Below are 21,616 nucleotides of genomic sequence, written 5' to 3'. Positions count from 1 at the left end.
CATGTGATGATGTTGCTTGTACACATTTATGTATTTATAGCCTTATTACTTTTATAAACACACACTGAATGTGTAACACAACAAATTAAAAGAATATCGTATCCAAATCATTAAATGGCAGTCTTAGATGTCAAGATTAGGATTTTGCCTATAGTAAGTCGTAGAAATCAAGTACTTAGAAGCAAGAATAGCCATAAAATACGATTGGCAAATGAAGGTAGTGTACAGACCTGGCAACCTTCACTGCAACCATTCTCTACCTCCCCCTTCCGATGGCAACATCCGGGACACACTGACTGGACTCGAACAGTCTCAAAAACTTGTAAACACGTTTAATTGCGCTGTTGCGCTGAATAAAACCGCCCTTCTTTAACTCCCAATGCATTTTTGACTGTTAGATATCATTAAACAGGCCGTCCACTGACAACCAAGCGCTGCAGACATTATAATATTTAACAGGCCCACAGCAGGCAGTGGCTTGTTCTCTTCTGCCATCTAGTGGTTATACTTCGATATCGCAGGCAACATTTACCTACAGATCATTAATGATTTTAATGATTTTTTTAAAGAGCACAGTGTCTACTCACATTGACTGTACACGACAAAGAGGCTAAATTGTCTCAGCCTGTTTTAGTTTTTAAATTGTACTATTCACTGTCTGTAGCGGAAATAAAAAAGGTTCTGCACATGCCATTACGTATTACAAAAGAGCAGTTAGAGAAGATAGAGGGATAGTATACACATAATAGATATACATATATCCTAGAAGAATCAATAAAGAGTGCCACGTATTATCTAGTAATAAAATGATCATTTACAAGTCTACACTTTGGTGTATGAAATGAAACACTGTGCATGCAAAGCAGCCTCTTCACATTTTGTGGCTTTGAAAAGGCTGTATCAGTGGTTCAGAGTGAGTATCTGTCAGAACAGAGCTGCTGAGCTCTATTGTTCCCAGACAATATGTCCCACATCATATCCCAGGCTGAGGACAAAAGAAGCTGCAGTTCAGCGTTTTGGCTCACAACACACTTTAATGTGGGGACAAGGGGGCACGAAAGGGGATGCTTCTATTGTTAGCACATCTCTGGAACTTGCTCACACACAGGCAGACAGATACACAGATTTATTATTATTATTATTATTATTATTATTATTTGTGATTTTCACAATAATGCAAGAGTCTTTCAGAATCCATGGGTGCATGATTTCTCATAGTCAGTGGTCAGTAGGATTACACACTCTTGACTGTGACTGTAAAGAAACACTTGTTTATCATCAACATTTTTATTTATTAATTTAGGTAAAATCAATTCGCACTCTGCCGTCTCTGGTCCTTAGCCACTTGTTGCGCTCTGAGTTAAAATGACCTGTAGGGGGAGGTATCAAACCACTTTTATATCTAGTACTACGCATCACGTGGCCACTTCTAAATAAAGACAGAATTTACTTCTAAAAAGAATTTAAAGTTAAAGCTAACTTTATTCCAACTATTTGGGATATTTGTTATAATATATGGAGAATTTACAAGTGGTGGTGGTGGGGGCTAAAGCCTGACAGATACTCTAAGTAAGTGCTTGAAATTAGGGGCTGTTTGGCCCAAAACAAGTATAAAATTAATACATTTAATTAATTTGAATCAGAGCTAATTGATGTTTTAATTAACTGGCCTAACTAAAAGCAAAGGAAGGCAAATCATTATCTTCGATAGTTGTTTTATGAATTGTAATTTCTTCTGGATATTTATGTTTATTGACATGAAGAATGATGCTGTGACAGTGTCGTTGTTTTGTTATCTCCTGTTGGCAGATGGCTGAATTTACGGTGAAGGCGTAGGCTGATGATTGACAACGCCAACAGCCAATAAAAATCCAAAATTGTATGGCTGACCACTCCTTACTAGGACATTGGCCAATGAAAGAACAGATTGGGTGGCCTCTGCGGTGAAAGCCCCGTCCAGCACAGATCTCAGAACAGCATTGTGCTGTCACATATCCACACGCTAACGTTGTGTCTAAATAAACAAACCGTTTCCAAGTCAGCGCCTCGACTCACCACTTTATCTGTGTTGTGGCAAAGCCGAGGCGTAACATTTTGAAAGGTTGTGTCCAGGAGATAGGAACAGGGAGCGGGGATGAGTTAAGGAAGCTTACAAGGAGAAAATCACGGGTTTTAAAGAGGAAAATAAAATAGCCGAAAAGTTTTGTTCTCGAAAGAACCGTTGGAGTACACCGTGACCAGCAAGAAACCATTCAACTCCGATCTCCGATGCAAAGTGAGTACCACCAACATATTGTGTCAAGCTAAGAACTTATCTTCACAATGCAATCAAAAACGCAGCTCCGGTGAAATGAACATGATCGAAAATCTTGTGTTTGCATACTTTCACGGCGAATACAGAGGATATAGCTACAATACGGCGTGTGTTATACTGAGTTGTAAATGAAGTAACGTTACCCTATCACCGTGCTTAGGTCCATGATATAAAAGTAACCAATTGACAGATTAACCATTTCTTTTCATGTCAAAATATTTTTTTTACTCAATAGGAACACCACCTCTTCGCTCTCCCTAAAACTTAATGTACACCCACATGTCTAGTAATGCACTTTAATGACTGTGTAGCGCTATTAGTTTCAATGAAATTTCACCTGGCGTCTTGTATTGAGGAATATTTGCCTGGGAAAGTGAAAGCAGCTTAGTGTAGAACTAATATAATGTTTTGTAATTACAATGATAAGCTTTTGTAGTAATAAGTACAAAAGCCACAGTGCAACTTCCAGTGACCGCCTGGCTTACACTTGTAAACAAAATGAAATGATAGTCTAGGTATGCTAACATGCGTGCAAACCATTATGACAAAATTTCCTCGTGACACAAACCTCAGCTTCCACAATACACCCACACCCACGCCCTAAACGCAGAGGTTCCTACTCTCCAGGAAGTACAGTGCGCTGTGTAGTTGGTCCAGAGGGAATACAGAGCCCTTGTGCCCTGCAAAGTCAAGTGTGGTGACACGGAGCTTGTCACTGGCTGACAGCGCCAAGCCTCTGAGCTGGCAGCCCACCGGGAGACTCAGCACTTGGCCAGCTTCCATCACATCCCAACTCAGCCACTTGTTTTGCATTCTTTGAATTTGGATATTATCATGATGCGGGACACCATGTGTTTTTGTTCTCCAAATGTTCTTCATTAACCATTATTGCTCTGCCATGATATGAAAGAGGCCTTGTCACATGATACGTTCGGCCCTTATATATCTTTACTTTAACATGTAATTGCCTAACAGCCCTCTTCTAAGAAGCCACAATATCATCAGTTTCTTTATGAGGTAAAAATTCAGACCCAAGATGTCAGTAACGATTTCTTGAAAATGGAAATGCTATTATTTTGCATTCCACTGAGTCATTTGTTCCTCATAACAGTTACAGTCTGCATACTTATTGCATGCACACATGGCCATCATTTAGCAAAGGAAGTGTGGGGCTTGAGAAAAAAGTTAATTCAGTTGTGAATAAATTGATCAACCAAGACACTACAAAGCTGCATTTCAGTGTTATACTGCACATTTAAAACATTTAATTGAGATCTGTTGTGTATTTTTGCAAATATCATCATCATTTTGAAATCTCATTGCTTGCTTGCCAGGTAAAACATCCACATAATGTACCATCATTCATTGACCTTGTTTCTTTTTGGTCCTGTCTCCAACATTGTACTCTGACTGTGAGAAAAAGAGAGACAGTAAGAGATGACCTTCTTTCCTTGTATTTGAATGCCACCGAGGGGGATCTCCAGAGAGCCGACATTTCTCTGTGTAAACTCTGAAACCTCAGTGGTTTGTCTGCAGTTTTGGCCAGCTCCTTTGCTTTCAGTGGGAATAGCCTAGTTCTTCTTTTAAATCTTGCCTAGAAAAAGGTGGAGGCCTTTAGTCTGAATTCCAACTGGGCAGGGAGAGTCTCTCAGGAGACTTTGATTATAAGTGTTTTGGTCTTATAATCTCTAGTTTAGATGTTTATGAGGTTAGTAGTATAGCATCATGACAGGTCTGATAGCTTCATTATGCTCTTGATGAACAGATTCTTCACTGGTGATTGAAGGTAACATACAAGGTGTTAACAGCTGTTAAAGTTTGCCTCCTGAAAGTATTCATGGCCAGACTTAAACAGATGCCTGTTTTTTGACTTTAATGCACATAGTGCTCAAGTGTGTGTATATGAAGGCAGCTGAGATAAAGGTGGGGTGGGATGCAGTGGCTCACACAAGGCACAGCGTAGGAGGCTTTGTCTTGTGTTGGTTGTCTGAACAGGTGTCTCCGAGCTGCAGCTCTGCATAGCTCACATTCCCAGGGTTTTGTTCCTGGCGTGGAGGGTCACCGAGTCGGGGGAGGGAGGTGTGGGAACCAAGAATGCTATGTGTGCAGGGCTCAACTCCCAGAATGAAACTGAGCAACCTGCTGATTGAGACAAACGCTTCCTGTCATTGCAGCGGCCTGGCTTGCGTTGATGAGAGACCTGTCAGCAGGCCATTGTGCTGTCTATAGCCAGAGACAAAGCCGAGAGTTGGCTTCCATAACTGCTCGTCAGCAGCAAGGCTATTTTCTTGGAGCTTAAAGGAGGGTAGGATACAGTGGTTTAAGACTCTTAATCCAAGCATTAGTTTGGATCACTATCAGCTAACTTAGAATCTCAGGAAATTGCCTTGTCTGAGGAGAAACCAGAATTTCAGTCAAAATGGAGCAAGTATTTTGGGTTTCATACAAGAATAAGCAATAAGTAAATGTTCTTGTCATTGAAATTGCCTTTTGACTGTTTACAAAAATAAAATTCCTATTCTTTTAATTGCAAAGCAGTTCATTTGTGCAGTAATAGTATATCAGCAAGTCAAGAAAGGATAAAGGAATGCAGTCATTCTAGTACTGAAGTGAAGCAAAAGACTAAGCAGCTAGAGAATATAGAGAGAGGATGCCAGATTGCTTTGGCCTCACTTAATACTGATTCTGTTTCAACAGCATTAGCTTGTCATGAGTTCACTGCCTCTTCATCAGGCGTTGAGCAGTTTCTGAGCTCAGGTCTCTGAGCGCTTCCTTCTGACATATTGAGGTGAACCCACTTTACTACCAGCTGCTGCTAAACTTGGCAACATATGAAATATGAATACAAGTATGTTGTTGCAGTAGCTTAATCCAGTTATAAAGTCTGAAGGCTTATCAAAATATTTTTGTATTGCTTACTGTATTTTTGTCTGAGGTCTTAAAGCTTTTTCCATGATTATATTTGTGTAGTTTTTTTGTGAAATTGAGAGCTAGAAAGTGATAAGATTATGAAAGCAAACCATCAGGAACTACAAGAGCAAATCTACTGTCATTGGAAAAGATCGTCTTTGAATCAGTCTGCCTTGGCTTATCACGAACTGAAGAGCTCATAGTTATAGTTGTGGTGAACTGAGCAGTATATGCAGAGGGTAGGACATTCATCTATACATCCATCCAACCATCCTTAAGCCCACTGACACATCTATCTTTCCACCCATTCATCTAACTGTTCTTTCATTCATTCTGTTACTCATTACACCACATATTTGTCCCTCATTCCATTCAGCCATGTATTTATCCATCCTTCTATCCATGCATAATCACCATCTTACTCCGCAGTATCACTAATCTCTTTTGCGAGTCCACAATGGACTTGTGAGCCTCGTGCTGCACTGCTGATCCCAGACAGAGAGATTAAAATGATGTACTTGGCAGGGTCTCTGGCAGGGCCACAGTTGATGAGCATCACCAGTAGTGATGCTGTGTTGTTTTGCCCCTGCCTGCCTTACAGAGGTGTAGGGTTTCCCTCAGCACCACCTAAGCCTCTGCAGTGCTGCACTGGAATGAGCCCACCCAGCAGATGCCAGGCATCAGACACCGACACTGGCTGCGTTATATTCCAGCTCGTGTACATAAAACGCTGCGCTCACCACGCAGGCATGCTGCCCTCTTGACTCACTGCGGCCCATCTTTTGATGGAGAAAGCAGAGAGACTGAGTGAATGGCAGTGGCATTAATAAACATACTAGATGTGGGAAAACAAGTCAGACCCCAAACCCTCAGGGAGAAGGTTAAACTATAATGTGTTACTGTATATAGGTCTAGACGTGAGAGGTCTGACAACGTGGTGTTTGTTATAGGACACTCTTTCATTCCTTTTTTAAGACATTTGCTATTAAGGAGTGCAAAGCTTCAGTTGCAAAGAACAGCTGCCTTCTTATTCAGCTACATCTGTAGCCTAACTTGTTTGCATTTAACGCCTTGGGCTAACAGGAACTTGTACTGCAAACTATTGCTGTGGGAATACTGTATTCAAATGCTTCTTCATAAGCTTGCAAATGAGATGCTCGTATGGTTCTGTAAGTATGTTGTTTCAAGCTAAAACATTGCTTGAAAGGAATAGTTGCACAATCAGTTGCAGAATCAGGTGGAGGCATTGTGTATGTAACAGCTTGTAACCAGTTGTCAGTAGACATTGAAGCCTATAGCCTTACAAAGCGAGGTGGTGGGTTCACTTGACTGACGTCAAGCTTATTTGTCAAATGTTGTTTTATTTATGAGGGTTTTCCATGCATGGCCCCTGCCTAGTCTTACTATGCCTATTCCCCTTACGGCAGCCCTGTGAATAATTCAACACACTTGGAGCAAACAGAACCAAAATAGGCTAAAGTGTGTGTACTTGTTTGTGGTTCTGTCCAGTAAATCACATCCACCACAGAGGACTTGTGTACCCCTAGATCTTTTGTATTTTATGCTGCTATTGTATGCTCATTGTGATGGAACATTGACTCAAGGACTTCTCTGAATTAATGTCAAATGCTGTAGATTTGAACACAAGGCACTAGGTAAATAACTACTTGCTATCTTTGCCACTTGACCCCATAGCCTCAAGTTTGCACCATCAGCATGAGAGGATCTATGTCACCTGTCAGCGAAGTATCCAGTGCTGTATTAATGCACCATGAGGTTGCAATATTCATGTAGCTTGTGATGATATTTGGAGTTCTTGTGGAGCTTGGTTACCATACACTGGTCCTGTGACTGATGTTTTCCTTCCTTGCCTTGATCAGTGACAGTGACAGTGACAGTAACATGACCATGCTGCATAAAATATCCACTGTAATTTATCGAAGGGCAATAAGAACACAGTTATGTTGTAACACACACATTACATGCTGATGTCACCACCATCTGCTCCTTGTTGCTGTGAGAGCCTTTACTTATATCAAATAACAGGGGAATGCAGCTTTGTCTGTCGCAAACATTGCATGTTAAAGTCTCATGGTCACAGGTTGTAGACATTAGGGCCACATGAAAAGTGACATTTAGGAGAGAAATATTGGACCTGATGTTGGATGTTTTTTTTTTTCTTGTTTGACCCATATAAGCTCCACTCTCCCCTTCTTCTGCTGACTTGCTGTTAGGGATCACCTTCAGGTAAAGTATCCTACTTTCACCACATGACTCCTCTTGGCCTCCTAGCTGCAGTAATATTTGATATCAAATGTGATAAGGAGAGAAGTGCAGATGGAAAGCGCAGTGTTGCTTACCCCTCTGATGTTTTGTAATCTTGTAAATCTAATGCTGCATTCAGTTAAATCATGCTTTATTTCCTGGTGCCACTCAAGATAACTGTTCCACCCATGACGTTGCTGCTACAAGCATTGATTTGATGACTGACAGGAGACAGGAGAAGGAAATAGGGAAGACTGAGTAATTTGGTATGCTGGGTTCTTCGCAACAGTGGGTGGGGTCTTGCAGAGGCCTTGAGCCCATCAGAGTAGTGCTGATTAGTTCAAGAGGTTTTCTCTAGCTGCCTGTTTTCTGTCAGTTGGCAAGGATACCTTCCAGACAGCAACACTGGCTTTCACAGGCTAAATCCCCCCTTTGTGTGTGCGGGGCGTCTCAAGTAGTGTCAGCTGTAGCTCTGTACACTTGTTGCTGTGTTTCCTGCTACCTCCTTCTGGTTGCAGGCCCCCTGAGGCTGAATTTTCACTCGCCTGTTAACTTGTCTGCCCCTTATTTGCCCCTCCACTCCACTCCATAATGCATAGAAGTTTGATTGGCAAAAGGCGGTCTGTTTGCATGTGTGTGTGAATGCACGCTTTTGTCTCTGGTCTTCAAAACATGCCGTTAAGCCTCTGTGTGTATGTTTGTGTGTGCATGTGTCAGGCATCCATTCATCTCTAGACCAGTATAGACCCAGTCTGTGCCTATTCCCTAGTTGTTCATTGAGTGCAATTAGAGTGATTTGACTATGAAAACCCCTTCACAACAGCCTATCAGAACCATTAATTATGCAGTTTTCACTCTTTGATGGCATGGCCCATGTGATTAAAACTATTCACTCTGCATGATGGTACACAAGGGGATAGAACTGTGAGCTATCTAAACCAGTGGTAGTCTGTGTGCTCTCTAAATCAAGTTAGTTTTGTTTTCGAAACTGGTCATTATCCTCCCCCATGTTAGCTATGTCTTACATGTCCACTAACTGGTGGGTGTAGCGTCTCAGCGTCATTCAGTTGTAACCCTTGACATATTAGTCAAGTATTACAAGTGACTGAGTAATAAAGTTTTGTCAGATTACTAGGTTATAGTGGCAGAGAGAGCTTTAAGAAAACGCAGGTAAAACTCAGCTGCACAACTGCTGACTAAGACTCCACAGTCTTCTCATCTTGTGGTGTTGGGCTCATTACACTGGTTCCCTGTACTCTACATAGACCTCATATAGATCCACCTGGCCTTTCAGGTCATCAGAACTAGAGCCTCTGGTTGTGCTCAGTCAGAGAATGTGTTGTCAAAGTGGTGATGATATTTTCTTCATATTCTTTTTTTTCAATGTGCATGTTTTCTTAGTAACATAACTTAAGTTAACAGTTTCTTCAGTAAGTAGTTACCAGCAATACATTTTGCCACATGAGTAGTAAAATGTCCAAAGGCTGTCTTTAGATGGCACAGATAATACAAAACCAACAGGAGTTGCTGCCATAATTTGAGCCTAACATTGTCACAGATGTAATTTGGTATTTGCCTTTTATTCAAGATTTAAACAGCTGTCATCATTCTGTGCTGCCTATCATATGGTACCCTCATATCAAAGGACAGGCCTCTCTGCTGACTTAGCTTTTAGCTCACCACTAATTGCTAAGTAACCTTATGGAAATGCCTTTGAGAGGAGGTTTCTGGCTCTGGTGAAATTAAAGTGTGATATTTATAGTTTGCTTTGGATTGTTGGGCTTTGATAACAGAAGGCATGTGGTGTCCATGCAGAAGTGTGTGTAGGAGTAGTTTACTTTGTCCACAATGATGGTGACTGCGCCAGCATGTAGTATGCAGTCAGTTTGGATTTGAATAGAGTTTGAATCGGTTTGAGCAGATAGACTCCACAGGGTGGAGTTGGGGTTTGGTTTATATGTTCACTGGCTGCATAGTACTTTATGGAACTACAACTTTGATGGACTGACATGTTTTGTTAATAGTGTGTCTAACATGGGCACACAATAGACAATGCAAAATACAGAACTTTTATAGAAAATATATGTACAGTTAAACACTATTCATATAAATGAATAAATGTTTTACAATTTTAAAGATGTAAATAAAATTAAATTACAATAAAGGAGCTGTAGAGTCTGCCAGTATTTGGTCCCCATAATTACAAGGTCTTAACCAGAGTACACAGACAATATTTATATTATGCATATCTCAGTTTCTGGCCTGCAAAGTGACATATTTTATTGAATTCACCTTCCTGCTGTCTAATGAAAAATTCTTTTTTTTCCTAAATCTAAATGCATCATTTTTTCTCTCAGCAGGTTATGGACTGTTGCCTGCTTCTGTTGCTCAGACTTACTCTGAACTAGTTTTACCCATTTTAGGATCTGCAACAACAAAAACAGCTGTTGGATCAATAGTTCTGTTCAATATGTAAGACAGCGTTTAATAAACACTTCTCCAGTAATTCAACAGAAAGCTCCAAAACATGTGCATCAGCGATGCTGGCATGAGCCCACAGTGCTTGCCTGAAGGATCCATATTTGGCAATATTTTATGAGGCTTTTGTTTAGACCAGTAAAGTTGATGTAACAGCTTAAATTATATGAGGCCATATCTGTCACGGACAGAATAAGAATGGATCTGCTCCAGTGTCTCCTTCCACTGTTAATCTGAAATCTGCCATGTAAGTTTTAGGTGTTGCATACTTTATGTACTTGCAACCTGAGACAATTTTTCATATGTAACAGATAGGCCCTAGTGCCCTTAAGTTCACCAGTAAAATTAAGTCCATAATTTGTTCTGGAGCCAAAGGATATATTGCATTATTTTGTTTAACAAAGCTTTGCACTTGTGAATATTTAAAAAAGTGTGAATCAGGTAAATTCTGTTTATTATGTAATTGCTCAAAAGATGTAAACACATTGTCTATAAATAGATCCATGAAATTATTCCTTCTTGTGCCATCAAATGTCACCAAATAAAATTGTTAAATGATGGTGCAAAGAATGATTTGCTTCAATGGGGGTTAGCTTGCAGCTGGATTGACATGTTAGTGGATAATTCAAAACCGGTCACTTGTCTTAATTTAACCAGAAGCATTGGATCTAGTTGAGTAGTCAAGTGTTGCAAGTCTGCAATAGTTTAAATGTCTGTTTTAAGAGGTTAGATGTGAAGTATGATATAATAACTACCAAGATGCTGCCAGTTTTGTACTGTAGTTCTCCAAACCCAGGCTCTCACAGTTGGTCATTATAATGGCTCTTGCAATGCTTTTTCTGTCCACCCAGTTTCCTCTCTTACTTCCGGGGTCATCGGCACCAGAGAGAGACAAAGTAGCTCTTTCTTTGTTCGTTTTGAAGTCGTCCCTTCAGCGACTGGATGCTAATCTGACTGACCATCAGCAGCTTCTGTCACGGTCAGGGAAAGACAGATACAGAAAGGCTGAGATAGATAGCAAAGGAGGGGTGGGGAGGGGTGGCATGGAGGGTGATGACTGGACCATTTGGCATCTGGTGAACAGAGGAGTATTGTGTGCCAGTGGGCCACTGTGGAACAGATCGCTTCTTTACAGGATGAAACTGGTGTTAAAGTTCCAAAATCTTGTGGGGGAGATCTTCCAGTGAGACATTTTCCAACCATACACCTGAGAACAAAATGCTCAGCACTGTGGACTGGGAATGCAGATCTGCAGGCTGCAGGATATTAATGATTGTACAGTATTTAAGGGTCAGTTACAAGTTTTCAGTCTTAACCTTTTAGGTACTACAGTGGAGTTTTGGGCTCCATATAAGATTTGCTACTACAGACCTTTGGGTGCTGACAGGAAACTGCAGAGGAAACAGTCTCATGTAAAGTGTCATCAATTGTCAGTGACACAGGACCATGCTGTGAGCTGGCTTAATATAGCAGCTAGTCACAAGGTCAGCAAAGGTTAAAGATTCAAATGACTGTGTGAAGAAGAAAAGATTTTTACTTGAGAAAGCTAACACAATTTGGCCGATACACTGCATTCCAGTTGTGCATTTGAGGCCTTGACGTGCAAATATCAAGCTAGAATTTAATCACTAAATAAGTAGATTGCATTTTGAAATTAAGCTCTTTAGATGTATTGCTATAAACTCCTCCTCTTGTCCTTGGAAGGCCTAGGCTATTACTACCCACAAGAGAAGAGAATAATGGGCATGCTAAGCTTTAAACAAGAGCAGAATAGATCCAAGTGGCTTTGTTAATCAAGCTGAGTCCAAAATTACCTGGCCTTTTCAGGGACTGCCTTTTAACAGTTGATTATGGTTGTGTATTTTATGGTTTTTATGGTTGTGTACGTATACTAAGGGTGTGTTGAAAAAATGAAATCTATAGGTTAATATAACGCCAGATAGCTCTGGATGGAAGTGTGTAAAGAGAAAACAATGGTCGTTGGCAGAGGAGAAATATCTAGCACCTGAAGTTAATTTGTGTTTACACAGATGTAATGTTAACATTTTTTCTGGTCTGCGCCTGTGGTGTAGTATCACACCCATCCCAGTCTTGAAGTTACATTGTGTAACACTTACACACAAATACACAGAAGCCTGTGACCACGTCAGATTATACTGAGTCATCAGCTAATGTCTCATCTTCAGAGCAGAGCAAAGGGAAGTCCTCTCTTTACCCAATTAGTGAGAAATTGTGGTCAAAACCAACCTAGAGCAGCGTGAAAGCATAAAGATAAGAGCCCTTGCACCAATTTGTACTGAAGTCAAGAATGCAACTTTTTTTCACCCTGGAAGGTAGTTTGTCAGTGGAATATTGCTACATACAGTGTGCACTGCTTAAATCAACATTCAGGGCCACAAATTCAGAATTTTTGTTAATGTTAACCATATTACTAATAAATTCTTTGGTAACACATTGACAATAATAATAATTATGTTGCCCTTTTATATGGGAGAAAATATATAGCAATCACATCACATTATTGAGAGTGATCCCACTATGCGCAATAAAGAATAATAATCACAAAATATCACTGGTTAAACCAAACTTATAGTGAAGTGATATGAACAGTTTTAATTTTTAATTTTTTAAACAAATTCAGAACAGGAATAGAGTTGAGTCATATTTTAAATACAACTAAGTAATGATTCTAGAGCAGCAACAGTAATGTTCACAACAGTAAAGTCACTGAACAGAAATCTAAATGTCGAGGGGCTGGTTTGTCTTATCAAGTAAAGTTTAAAGGAATTTGCCAAATTTTAAGATTAGTGGCAAACTAACCAGTTAGATTACATAGAGATAGCTTTTGTTTTGGCTTCTTAACAACAATTCGCCATTAGATTAAACAGCGGTTAAACAACGTTAAACATGTCAGGAGACTGCAAACAGCTGTTAAAAATATTGCTTTTTTTAAGGGCTTGCTGAACAGGTTATTTGATAAAGAAAAGGTAAAGGCCAGTGGCTTTTACTTTTTAATGCACTTAGAGTAACGGGCGTAGGTGTTGTTAACTTGAGTTGCCTAAATTCACCCAGTTCGCTTCACTTCCATGTGCACGTGTGTGTATGTGTGTGGTGCACGCAGTGAGGATGCAGCCCTGCCCCGGGCAGAGTGGTCAGAGAAGCAGAGTGAACATAAATGACAAATAAAGTAGTGTAGAGGAAACACTGGACCCAAACCTACAAGGCAGGAGGCATATTTGCAAGTCACACTGGTGCTCCTAATTGTAAAATGTATTCTCAAAATGTGACGAATTAGTCGTAGTCTGGAGCCCTGTTTTAGGTATAAATGCTGAACTCTAGTGGTGTTCCTCCATGTGTCTGAAAGCTGCCACATAGCACAGGACACCTCATTTTGCCTTATCAGCTGACAAAGGGCTCAGAGGTAAAGCCAAGAGGTCAGCTAGCTATCTTAGGCTTGGGTTTCAAACCAATTTATGGTGTACTTAGTGATGGTTCTCAACTGTCGTGGCCCCACACAGCACAAATTGCATTCCAAACAAACACTGCAGCAGCTGATTTTGCTGAGTAGCACAACTTGAGCCAGAAGGAGGAACTAATAAACAGTGACCTCAGCTTCTGTAGTGTTTGGAATAAAAATATACAGTGTCTCAGGCAAATGGTCAAGTACCACTGACATATCATTTTACATTGTAACCTGATAAGATTCATCCTCTGTTTGTTGGTATGTGTCAGAGGTTTATTTAAAAGTTCAGCTTAATTTGAAAAGTTAGGTCCTCTGTCTGGGATGTTGGAACATGAATTCCCTTACTACCAGCAGCCTTACCTATTCTTTCCTAGATGAATCCATATGTTATAAAACCAACCTGACACAACATGCCAGCAGCCAGGTAGAACAGGTCATCAGCTTGGATGGAGAAACCACTTTGAGACAGAGATAGTGGAGAGGAATGTTCCAGTGTTGCCTTGGTGTTAATCAGGTCTTTAGTAAACACTCTGATAATCTGGGTCTAATACTCACACTGATGAAAAACCTTGTTTGTGTGCAACACATACATGGGTAAACTTTGTAACAAGATATGTTTGAATACCTGTCCTCTTTCAGTTGTAGAGTGAAGTCTACAGGCATGGAGGCAACACCCAAGCCTGAACACGAATCATGTCTCTAAAACTAGTAAACACAATCAAACTTTTCTCAGATGAACCAGGTATTTTACTTGCACTGGTGCAAAAAATCTGTTAATGATGCAGCTGGCTACAGAGCCTCTTGTGTAGCAGGTTATAACTATGCTTTTGTCTAAATAAGCCTGGTCAGTGCTTGTATTGCATTACCATACAGTAACACCATATGGTCCATCTTCTGTAAATGGTGAAATTTTCAGGTATGGAAACATTTTTCACATTTTTCTATCCTTCTGAAGTCATGAAAATATTTGACTGATGTCATTCATTTCATTTAAAATGGCAGAATATGAGATACCAACTGCCTCAGTAGCTTTGAGTGTCATTGAGTATCACCAGTCATTGTGACTGAGTAAATCTGACATTTCTCTTCTCTAATTTGTCCATGATATTCCCCTTTAATAAGCCTTTATTACGTCTTAGAATAGGCCTATTGCAACTCTCTGTGTCTGCTGACATAATATTGAATTGTGATTCAAAGAAGGAATTATTCATATAATAAAACTGATTGACTCGCATTTACTTATGGTGTGTTAAGTAAACTTATAGGTTTATGTAAGGATAGGTTTGGATAGGCACCTGACAGCCGTGGATTGAAAATATACCTGCGTTGTGTAAAGATAAAACAACAGGAGAGATATAAAAGTAACATCTCTAGCAACTGAAGTTACACAGATGCAAGGTTAACATTATTTGGTCTGAAGCTGTGGTGTAGAAGTGTACCACACCCATCCTTGTCCTTAAGTTACATTGTGTACACTTCCACATAGAGGCACAGACACAAAAACTTGTGACCAAGTCCGTTTGCAGTGAGTCATATCAGCTAATGTCTCATCTTCAGAGCAATGGTGACAGAGCTGCTTGCGTTTCAGAGGTGATCAGATCCTACATAGGGTGGGCAGAGGTGGAGGGAGATGATGACAGAAAAGGCCTGTAGCATAATGGGAGGTCTTCTCATATCACTATGTCAGTCATCAAGTGCAGCTCTGCCTCACACAGGTGTGTGGCGTCAGCTGTAGTCAATGACAAAGTAATTAGTACTGAATTGGTTTCCTTGTTATCCAGTCTAGTAATGTGCATCCTCCCTACTAGACATTTGACACATCAGAAGCTCAGTGTAGGTTGAACTTACTGGAATTATAGAAGTCTTATTATCACTCATGATTCACATCTGATACCACAACACTGAGTATTTTAGTTATCCCAGCAATGTGGCTGCAACAGAATTGAAGGGAAAAGTCAGCAAACACAAAGTTGGACGAAGTTGAACAATTGGATGTATCTAAGCAACTGTGAGAGAAATGCTTGCTGTTTATGTGTCTGTGCACATCTCTGTGTGTACTGTGTACACCTGAGTATATTTGCATAGAATTTCTGCTAAAGGTCACTCATCAGTTCTTTCCTATCTCACATTAGTGCACTGTTTTTCTAAGGCCCTGATCTGACCTAAATATGCAAAAAGGAGTTTCCCCTTCGAGGATCAATAAAAGACCCTTAACTGCAAGTTGGAGGCATTGTGCTGCATTTTTTCCTTATTGGTACACACAAATAATTATTCATCCCTAACAGTTGTTTTAAGGTCAGCGATGCCTAATAAGGCCTGGAAAATGCTTCAGTTGGACTGTGTGATTTAGACAGCTGCAAGCGTGAAGTGCAGAACTGAATGAGTTGTTGCGTAATGAGATATTACAACGTTTCAGTGTGGGCACCATTCACAGAAATAAGGATTATCACTGGTAGTGATATCCATCCCAGTCACACCAGCCCTGTGTGTGAGAGAATGTGTGTTTATGCTTTGCATGAGTACAGTATTTCTATGTGTATATCGCCATTGCAGTGTTATCAGATAAGCACAGTTTTAACCCTCAAAGTAACACTTTTTAGTAGAATTGTGCATGTGCTCATTGTTCACAGTGAGACTTTGCAATGTTTTCACTGCCTGGGCATCATTTCTCAGCACTCCATTACCTCACTCACACTGATGTTAGCAGCCTGGAACTCCTCCACTGACTTAGAGAGAGTTATCTGGGGTTTCTCAGCCAAGGGATGAGGGGATTTCCAAGAATATCTTATCTAGAAACATTCAAGAAGAATCAATGTGTTCCAGTGGTGGTTACTCCCTAGTTATGCTTGGAAATGTGGGAAATGTTGACTGCAAATTTGTGGTTGCAGTGAGCTTGAGGTTAGTTTTTATTCCTGAAGTTTACATAGGGTAGCAAAACTCAAGGGCTTAGTCTTGTTCTCTGTTCTGTGTTGGCGAGCTGACATCAGTTTCAGTCTGAAAGTGTTTTAGTTGTTTGTTTAGCATCTACAAAGTTCATGAACGAGGTTGATCCCTCCTGATTTGTGCAGAGTCACTAGTTTCCCGGTTGGGTCTAAAAGTGGTTTCAGTAATGTAAAGCTTCTGTACCAAAGAAAATCAACAACAAAATTAATTTTGCTGATGTTGGCATCAAAACAACTAGGTCAAAAGTTGACACAGACGTTGACACAGACCAGCTGTGTGCCAGAAACAGCAGAACCTCTGTTATTCTAACAAACAGAGAAAGATGACATTGGATTATGTGTAATGGAAGTTCCACCTTAAATTTATTGACTTCCTCAGAGCATTATCAACTGAGCTTGTAACCTAACCAGTACAAGCACTTGAAAGGTGGAATTTTAATTCAGTCACACAGTTCTTATGTTCTGTCAGTGTGCTTCTCCTCTGTATAAATTGGAGGAACTATATAAGAAATATTTTCCTTTTGTTGTTTTTAATCTTGTAGAGACTGTTTTTTTTATTCCAGGCTCAACAAACTACCTCTCTGTGTCTCTGCTTTCACTGACAAAGCAGCAGGGTGGTGAGAGGTAGGCTGTGGTGGAAAGTGATACCATTCTGCTCGAGTGGAGGAGGAAGTGCTGGCTGTCCGTCATTGTCTGTTTGGAATGTGGAGGAGAGTGGAGATGAGAGTGCTTCAGAACCGGGGAGACAGTGTGAATTAATGGAGAGGTGTATGTTGGATTCTCTTCCTCTGTGTATGTATGATTATCAGGCTGCTCACAGGTGCTGCTTAGCCACTTAGAAAGCCTGCCAGTAGACAATAGGTATCATTATTGGCCGGACAAAATGCCTTTCAGCTCCCAACGCACCAACATTTGATGCATGTGACAGAGGAGGGCACACATAACTGAAAGGAGCTGCAGGCAATTACCTCAATTACAGGAACAGTGAACAGAAGGTCTGAATCTTTAATTCAAGCAGAATCACACACATTAGTGACACACTGAGCCACTGTTGTGTAAAGTCTCTTGATGACTCTTTTCACTGCATTGTTAGACTTCAGTCACTTAAAGACTTATGGTATTTAAATGAGGTGAGTCACCTTTAGGGTTTGGGGCGCCACTGTGTGATACTCAATTGAGACATTGTTCTTGATTCCCCTGCCCCTCTTCATCCCTACTCTCCTCTTCTTAGCAACCATAGCCCATGCAGAATGATGTGGGGTACTGGGAATTGGGGTTACACACACCCTTGTTTTCAGCTATGAGTCTAGCATACTGCATAGCAGGATGGAGGAATGTGTTAATTGGTAGAGAGCTAAAATAGTAGGCCCCCTGATACAGTAAATTCAGCAGACAGATAATTAATTTCCTGCCTTTTGTTGGTGGATCATCCTGTTCTCTTGTGTCAGGTGAGTTCAAAACACATGCTTTCCCAGCAGCAGAAAGCCGTTGAACTACTTTCCTGTACATGACCCTCCACAGATCTCTCTGTAAACACTTCAGTTTGTCTTTCCCCCTGAACTTTGCAGTGTTTAACTGCTAATTGCATGTAATAACTCGCCCCGGTTTTGGTTTTGTTCTCGTTCTTGAGAGTGTTAAACTACCAGCAGCAAGCGATTCATTGCAAACACAGGAAAGAAAGACTTATGATGAAACATGCAGTAATGTTTTGGTTTTGTCTCAGAGATTAACAAAGACTGTTGGTGGTCCAGAGTGGTAGTATTATGACTAAACAAACATCCTCCTTAAAGTTCCCCTCTCTGCTAGAGGATTTATTCAATCACTTGGATTTTCATCTGGAATACTGCAATATTATCAAGGCAGGAGGAGCACTACTCAAACAGTTAATATCATGCCTTTTATCCCTTATACCTTAAAACATGTTTCTCTTTGCTTTAATCACAGCAGGCACCTCAAAATACTATGAAAACATTTCTGTGGCCATTGCAACCTACTGGACCTGTTTTTACAAGCCATTACCTGAACTATGTCTCTCTGCTTCCAAAAAAAGCTTTAGGAATTAATTTTCATGTAGCACACAAAACCTGCACAAACACACGTATCGATGTGATGCAACATCAGCCATTCTTCTTGTCTGATCTTGAGTCAAAGTATGAATAAAATGGATGAAATCCTGTGGAGCCAAATCAATGTTCAGATCACGTTGTAATCATTTGTTCTTGCTCTGACAGGCTCTATCAAGGCCCCCCCCCCCCCCCCCCCAAGCATCTAGAGTTACGGCTTAACACTTATCTAATCAAGAGTCAGGAGGGTAGGTCTCTGTGGCTTGAGAGGGACACACACATACTGAGTCACTATCAACCCCATCATGATTTTAGCTTACCCTCTTTACCCTGCAACCCGATTCTAAAGCCCTGCTGACTCTAAAAACAGACAGAGTTTTACCACAGAGCCCCGCTTGTCGCCTCGTCAATCCCTTTAATTGGAGGATAACACAGGACTTATTACCCTGTACTATAGGACATATTTAAGATTTTCCTCTCCCTTCTGTTTCCAAACCTAAAAAATTCAATTTGAACTTGAGGCAGCAGAATAGAATATGAGCGAAAAACAAGGGTCACAGTGTGATTACTGAGGTCTTGTTGCAGTTGGCATTGCTTCAAACAGAAGTTGTGCGTGAGTGTGTGAGCACAATGCATCTGTAATCGTAGGGAAAATCACAGAGTTTAATGACTTTGTAATGGCTGCTGTGAGGATCCCTATCAGGGCGGGCCATCAGAGTAAAGGGGATTTAGTAAGACAGGAGGCTCAACACCCCCATGCACACACACATCCTCTCAAACACACTTCCAGAGTACTTGGCTGCAGGTTGACCTGTGTGTGTTGATAATTTGGGAGGTGCTGATCGCTGACATTGTGGCTGCTGTCATGGTGCCAGGGAACAGCTATGATGATACTTCCATTCTATCGGCTTCTGTATGTCTTTGTGTGACGCTGCTTTGCAGTGGAAAATGCTGCATTTGCAGTCTCCAAGGTCAAGTTGTTTTGACACTGAAATGTCATGATTGATTCTGTAGATCCATCCCATCTGTTCACAGGCGTGTGTGTGTCCATGTCAACCTCTCAGGGATAATATAATCTTGACAACATGATGTGCTGACAGGATTGTTTAGAAGCAATCACATATGTCACACACACTAGAAGCAAGTCCAGGACTTAAGTGCTCTATCCCCAAAGTCCAATATGCTATAAATATATTAGAGTGTTGTCAGTAAGTCAAACTAAGCCACTAGTTTTTACACATCAGTCAGTCAAGCAAAGGATAGAGGGTTTAGTGTTTTAAGTGAGTGCATTTTTATTGCCCATCTCTATTAATGTGGTCCATCTCTCTGTTTCTGCTCTTTTAGCCTATGTTCTCTGGTGCTGTGCTGACCGTGGCAGCCAGGCTGATAGTTGCCTTTTTGTACCCAGAGGAGCAGCTTTAGTGCAGCATCTGCTACCAGCAAAGCTGCCCACACATTATCTCACCACCTTCCTCCGTCTGCTCCATCAGACTTTCTCCATCTGGTTGGAAGTAAGGCAGAGTAATCATGGACAGGGTTGTTTCTGTATTTGTATATTGCTGCATATGAAGAGTGTACAAGATAAATACCACAATTAAACAAAGAGACATATGGCCATTAGCAGCCACAGATGCCTGAAATTTTGCAGTCTATAAAATCAACCATTGAGACTCACGGCAGTGTTGCAGAATAGAAGCAAATGTGATCTGGCAAATATCTTAAGTTTGATTGCTCAAGCATTAAATACTTTGTTCTCAGCTTCATTTTGCAGGATAAATAAAATAAACAACTCTCAGTACTCTTGGCTACCAAGGAGAAAAGGTCTATAATGCTTTAAAACAGCTGGTCTTGACCTTACAGAATCCTCATTAGGGCAGAAGTAATAAAAACAGATGAATCTACACCTAGTGGTGTAACATGAGATGCAACCTTATTGAACCCAGGGGTGGGAATTCACAAGATAGAAGTAAACATTATTGTATCACATAACATTTTGTCCTGAGCATAGGTGTTCCTATTAACCTTAACAATGGCTCTGTTCTATTCAAGTGTCCCAGTAAGCCATGACAGAAGTCCAGCATGAAGGAACTGAAAGTGGAACTGGAACTGAACCACAGAATGCACCTTTGATTCAGGTTATTATTTATGATTGTGCTTTTCCTGCTTTGACATGTTAAAATATAATCACCATGAGAAAGGATACCACACAGTATAATGCAGCCAAATCTATAAATAAAATTAACATGTTGTCGCAGTTTTGATCGAATGGTGACATCATTATGGCTGCCTGACACATAGCTAATGTGAGGGCTTTGCAACAAGTGTGAAGTTGCTTTAAGCAGAAACATTATGACTCATTTCCCTTTTTTTCTTTTTCTTTTTTATCTCAGCAGTGAACTTTTGTGTCCCAGTCAAAAATGTGGAATTTCATAACCTGTTGCAGTATTTCTTCATTCTGGAAGAAATAGTTGAAGGGTAGCACTGTGATGGTAATAACAGATACTTTCATTGTTCTTGCTTGTCAGTGATGCTCTCAATCTCTCAGTAGACTGATCTTCACAAGCTGATTCTCCTCATGCTGTCAGTATAAATTGATAATGGTGTTGTTAGACACACGTGCACACTACACAGACCCTCTCGTGTGTCACTATACAGCGAACAATAACACACAGCCTAGGTTAGCCTGCAAAGCTGGAATGGTTATCCATGCATGCTAATCTAATGGTTTTCATGCCAACAGTCATCATATTACAGCTCATGTAAATGTCTACAAGAATTTGCATCATTGTCGTCTTCACTATGTCAGCTCCAAGTTCTGCTGTGTTTTACAGAAAGCATGCTGTGCTAGGTGTTACATAATTGTGTGCATCACAGGACTTGTGTGTTTGCTATTGTGGTTTACTAACAGGCATTTTTCCATATAACTTGTTTAATTTTTTGTTACCTCACTATAAAATACATTTACTACCAAGGCACTTTAAGACCTTGAAATCAGTAACAACTTCACTGAAACTCAAAACTCAAGATTACATTCCTGCCAGCAGCTACCCTGTAAGAGCTGTCAGGTTTTTCAGCTTTCCTCAACTAACCATCATGCAGAGTTGTGTAAGTTGCATGCACATACACTTGAGCTTCCTATGTGTCATTAGGGTCAATGTGGGGCTCAGCTGCTGGTTGCTGC

The 21,616-nt window shown here is 40.5% G+C and overlaps 1 protein-coding gene across 5 annotated transcripts in view; it reads left to right on the top strand.

The window, feature by feature from the left end:
* Positions 1-1,997: 1,997 nt before the first annotated feature.
* mpp7a (MAGUK p55 scaffold protein 7a) overlaps positions 1,998-21,616 on the top strand; it is a 128,714-nt gene continuing 109,095 nt past the window's right edge. For 2 of the 5 annotated variants that reach the window (XM_018698211.2, XM_051066597.1), the window contains exon 1: positions 1,998-2,275. The gene's annotated coding sequence lies outside the window, so the exon portion shown is untranslated. Of the gene's footprint in view, positions 2,276-16,935; positions 17,141-19,779; positions 19,947-20,484; positions 20,571-21,616 lie in introns of those variants that run through there. The other 3 variants (XM_051066596.1, XM_051066598.1, XM_051066599.1) reach the window with 3 other exon arrangements.

Source organism: Lates calcarifer, linkage group LG24, assembly GCF_001640805.2.
Source record: "Lates calcarifer isolate ASB-BC8 linkage group LG24, TLL_Latcal_v3, whole genome shotgun sequence".
In the NCBI taxonomy this organism is placed as follows: Eukaryota; Metazoa; Chordata; class Actinopteri; family Centropomidae; genus Lates; species Lates calcarifer.
This window is presented reverse-complemented; position numbering and strand designations above follow the sequence as displayed.